Genomic DNA, 5,315 nt, shown 5'->3' with positions numbered 1-5,315 from the left:
CAGTCTTTAACAGTCCTCCTACACTGCAGCGTGGGCAGATGAAATTAGGAATTTACTCATAGTCATTTGTTTTTGTTCATTGAGCTCATGATCAATTTGTTAATTGAGCTCTAGTGCTTTAATAACTCTAGAAATAATAGTTTTTTAAAACTAGGTAAGACAGTTAAGAACAAATTCTTATTTACAATGACAGCCAAACCCTAAACCAGACGACGCTGGGCCAATTGTGCGCAGCCCTATGGGACTCCCAATCACGTCCGGTTGTGATACAGCCTGGAATGGAACCAGGGTCTGTAGTGACAGCTCTAGTACTGAGATGCAGTGTCTTAGACCGCTGCACCACTCAGGAACCCTGATCAACCCATGCTTTCATTTATCTGTTGCATATAAAAAGTTGTATTTTCTGCTTTATATTTACGACTGAGGTTCAAAGCATGATCTACAGTTCCACCCAAGTGACAGTTGGATCCATGAAAATACAACAATCCTTTTTTGTGTGAAGATGAGGGGACAGATTGGCAATCTGAAGACTAAAGGACAAATAAAGTATCATTTGAAACTTTGCAGTTAAAAGTGTCCCTTTGTATGTCTTCAAAAATACAATAATAATGAATAATAATTGCCACCATCAGGTTTGGTCCAGTGCTGTTAAAATCTACATATGTGTCAGAGAGGTGACTATTTCTAGAGAGATGCTGCAATGAGACACTGCATCGCCACTCCTTGTGGATCATCAACAGGAACCATAGAAATGCAACTAGAAACGTAATGTATACAAAGGACACACGTCTCTCAACTGAAATTAAGAGCCATGTCCACTCTGAACATTACATGTATATATGCAAGGTTCATCGTGCTATACCTCAGGTGTGCAGCTGTGGAAATATAGTTCATCTTCTGTCAGCCAAAGTATCTGGCTATTACTTTTTCCTAAGAGTAGACTTAGCTAGATGTGGTTGTATTACTTTTTCCTAAGAGTAGACTTAGCTAGATGTGGTTGTATTGCTTTTTCCTAAGAGTAGACTTAGCTAGATGTGGTTGTATTGCTTTTTCCTAAGAGTAGACTTAGCTAGATGTGGTTGTATTGCTTTTTCCTAAGAGTAGACTTAGCTAGATGTGTTTGTATTGCTTTTTCCTAAGAGTTGACTTAGCTAGATGTGGTTGTATTACTTTTTCCTAAGAGTAGACTTAGCTAGATGTGTTTGTATTGCTTTTTCCTAAGAGTTGACTTAGCTAGATGTGGTTGTATTGCTTTTTCCTAAGAGTTGACTTAGCTAGATGTGGTTGTATTGCTTTTTCCTAAGAGTTGACTTAGCTAGATGTGGTTGTATTGCTTTTTCCTAAGAGTTGACTTAGCTAGATGTGGTTGTATTGCTTTTTCCTAAGAGTTGACTTAGCTAGATGTGGTTGTATTGCTTTTTCCTAAGAGTAGACTTAGCTAGATGTGGTTGTATTGCTTTTTCCTAAGAGTAGACTTAGCTAGATGTGGTTGTATTGCTTTTTCCTAAGAGTAGACTTAGCTAGATGTGATTGTATTGCTTTTTCCTAAGAGTAGACTTAGCTAGATGTGGTTGTATTGCTTTTTCCTAAGAGTAGACTTAGCTAGATGTGTTTGTATTGCTTTTTCCTAAGAGTAGACTTAGCTAGATGTGATTGTATTGCTTTTTCCTAAGAGTAGACTTAGCTAGATGTGTTTGTATTGCTTTTTCCTAAGAGTAGACTTAGCTAGATGTGTTTGTATTGCTTTTTCCTAAGAGTAGACTTAGCTAGATGTGGTTGTATTGCTTTTTCCTAAGAGTAGACTTAGCTAGATGTGTTTGTATTGCTTTTTCCTAAGAGTAGACTTAGCTAGATGTGTTTGTATTGCTTTTTCCTAAGAGTAGACTTAGCTAGATGTGGTTGTATTGCTTTTTCCTAAGAGTAGACTTAGCTAGATGTGTTTGTATTGCTTTTTCCTAAGAGTAGACTTAGCTAGATGTGTTTGTATGGCTTTTTCCTAAGAGTAGACTTAGCTAGATGTGGTTGTATTGCTTTTTCCTAAGAGTAGACTTAGCTAGATGTGTTTGTATTGCTTTTTCCTAAGAGTAGACTTAGCTAGATGTGTTTGTATTGCTTTTTCCTAAGAGTAGACTTAGCTAGATGTGTTTGTATTGCTTTTTCCTAAGAGTAGACTTAGCTAGATGTGATTGTATTGCTTTTTCCTAAGAGTAGACTTAGCTAGATGTGTTTGTATTGCTTTTTCCTAAGAGTAGACTTAGCTAGATGTGTTTGTATTGCTTTTTCCTAAGAGTAGACTTAGCTAGATGTGGTTGTATTGCTTTTTCCTAAGAGTAGACTTAGCTAGATGTGTTTGTATTGCTTTTTCCTAAGAGTAGACTTAGCTAGATGTGTTTGTATTGCTTTTTCCTAAGAGTAGACTTAGCTAGATGTGGTTGTATTGCTTTTTCCTAAGAGTAGACTTAGCTAGATGTGTTTGTATTGCTTTTTCCTAAGAGTAGACTTAGCTAGATGTGTTTGTATGGCTTTTTCCTAAGAGTAGACTTAGCTAGATGTGGTTGTATTGCTTTTTCCTAAGAGTAGACTTAGCTAGATGTGTTTGTATTGCTTTTTCCTAAGAGTAGACTTAGCTAGATGTGTTTGTATTGCTTTTTCCTAAGAGTAGACTTAGCTAGATGTGTTTGTATTGCTTTTTCCTAAGAGTAGACTTAGCTAGATGTGTTTGTATTGCTTTTTCCTAAGAGTAGACTTAGCTAGATGTGTTTGTATTGCTTTTTCCTAAGAGTAGACTTAGATAGATGTGGTTGTATTGCTTTTTCCTAAGAGTTGACTTAGCTAGATGTGTTTGTATTGCTTTTTCCTAAGAGTTGACTTAGCTAGATGTGGTTGTATTGCTTTTTCCTAAGAGTTGACTTAGCTAGATGTGGTTGTATTGGTTTTTCCTAAGAGTTGACTTAGCTAGATGTGGTTGTATTGCTTTTTCCTAAGAGTTGACTTAGCTAGATGTGGTTGTATTGGTTTTTCCTAAGAGTTGACTTAGCTAGATGTGGTTGTATTGCTTTTTCCTAAGAGCAGACTTAGCTAGATGTGGTTGTATTGCTTTTTCCTAAGAGTTGACTTAGCTAGATGTGATTGTATTGCTTTTTCCTAAGAGTTGACTTAGCTAGATGTGTTTGTATTGCTTTTTCCTAAGAGTTGACTTAGCTAGATGTGTTTGTATTGCTTTTTCCTAAGAGTTGACTTAGCTAGATGTGGTTGTATTGCTTTTTCCTAAGAGTTGACTTAGCTAGATGTGGTTGTATTGGTTTTTCCTAAGAGTTGACTTAGCTAGATGTGTTTGTATTGCTTTTTCCTGAGTAGACGTAGTTAGATGTTAGCTAGTCACTTTAATAATGCAATTTTAATAATGTTTACATATCTTGCATTACTCATCTCATATGCATATATTGTATTCAATACTATCTATTGCAATTTATCCTGTGCCGCTCTGTCATTGGTCATCCATATATTTATATTTATATATTCTTATTCCATTCCTTTACTTAGATTTGTGTGTATTGGGTAGTTGTTGGGGAATTGTTAGATTACATGTTAGATATTAACTGCACTGTCGGAACTAGAAGCACAAGCATTTTGCTACACTCACATTAACATCTGTTAACCATGTGTATGTGACCAATAAAATGTTATGTTATTTTATTTGTTGTTTGTATTGCATTTGACTGCATTGAATACTGTGTGTAGATCCAAGAAGGTGTGGGTTTCATGACAACAGGAGTGATTCTACATACCCTGCCCAGAAACTGCAGCCACAGATTAACAAAGGAGAATGAATGTCTTAGCCCCAGCACTTTCTACAGTAGGCGTCATCACAGAGACCATGTATGGGTTGAAATGCCCTGCCCTAAAACGTATGTCTCTCTAAAGCAGATGTCCCCAGGGGACAAATACCAGTGATGTTCTGTTTTTTTTCTCCCTTCTCCTGGGTCATATTCATTAGTGAACATCGTAGCAAAATGTTTTGAAACGGGAAACGAAAACACATCTTCCTTGTTGGAAAAGTTTAAGTCCCTCCCCGTTTCAGTCTGTTTTCTTCTGTTTGGTGCCTAGTGAATACAACCCTGGTATCGTTAGGCTCACTCCCCTGGTGTCCCTATGAAAAAGCTCTGAGGTGACGTTTCATATAATTTCATTCACTTTTATCATTCTTGTACAGAAGAGATTTATACATTGGGTTAAGTATGGATCATAATAAACATTCTCTCAACAAGAGGTTTTCCAAATACACCAACACCATCGGATGATAGAGTAAGAATCCGTCATTTACAGAATGCAACACTACAATATGTACAGCTTAATAAATACATGGTTGTAAACAAAAGACAAATGAGAAAAATCCATTAACAGGTAAGGTCGTCCGGTGAGGCAAGCAAAAAAAACACAAAAAGATGGCCGAGAAATTAAATTGTAAAGAAATATACCATTATCCAATAATAAAATATTAACATTTTTACTTTAAAATCCAGGTTCAAGTCTTTTCAATGTGGACATGTTTCCCCATGTATGACAAAAGTGTTGATTAGAAGCATAGAAATATGGCTATAGAGTGACTATTGTAGTCATTCTATTTCTATGGTCTACTTACATCATATCACCAGAACAGGAACAAATAGTGTGTTTTGCGAGTCCACATCATGTTGTTACGCTACAGGTTGTGCATTCTACAGTGCTGTCTTACTTAGGATGGCCAAACTGTGACAAAAACAAAGAATCCATGGCAACACTATTAACCACCTGTGTCTATATGATGCATTCATAGAGCCTTCTTTCACGCCCATAATAGACTATAATAATGGGCTTTTCCTGGTTAAATAAAGGTTTAATAAAACATGTATTTTTTATAAGCATTCATAACAGCTCACAACTCCTTAAATAGCCTTTATGAGGCTTCATAATGCATTACTACATGTGACTCAAAGACAGTGTTACCAAATCAATAAATATAAATAAAGAAATATTAAAAACCAACACAGAAACCACTTGACTTAATGGTGTGTGCTGCATTGTGCAAGTCCAGCAGGGGAGAAGAAGGAGAAGAAGAAGAAGAAGAAGAAGAAGGAGAAGTTGTTTTGGCAAAAATAAAAAAGCAATATCGGGTTTGAAATGACAAGTCATCCATATCTAGTCCTTCCCCTGAAAATGCCAAATATATTGCAAAATGAAATCTAAATCATAAAGCATCTGCAATTACTGTCCTACTACTTCAATTTAGTGGAATTATTTCCTGAATACCATGGATTATATGGGATTGTGTCCTC

General features: G+C 36.2%; 1 protein-coding gene across 9 annotated transcripts in view; it reads right to left on the bottom strand.

The window, feature by feature from the left end:
- Positions 1-4,179: 4,179 nt before the first annotated feature.
- LOC110523188 (cAMP-specific 3',5'-cyclic phosphodiesterase 4D) overlaps positions 4,180-5,315 on the bottom strand; it is a 392,833-nt gene continuing 391,697 nt past the window's right edge. For all 9 annotated transcript variants that reach the window (XM_036976772.1, XM_036976773.1, XM_036976775.1 and 6 more), the window contains one exon: positions 4,180-5,315. This exon is cut by the window's right edge and continues 2,927 nt beyond it. The gene's annotated coding sequence lies outside the window, so the exon portion shown is untranslated.

This window comes from Oncorhynchus mykiss, chromosome 5, assembly GCF_013265735.2.
Source record: "Oncorhynchus mykiss isolate Arlee chromosome 5, USDA_OmykA_1.1, whole genome shotgun sequence".
Taxonomy (NCBI): Eukaryota; Metazoa; Chordata; class Actinopteri; order Salmoniformes; family Salmonidae; genus Oncorhynchus; species Oncorhynchus mykiss.
Note: the sequence above shows the minus strand (reverse complement) of the source record. Positions and strands in the feature narration are given on the sequence as shown.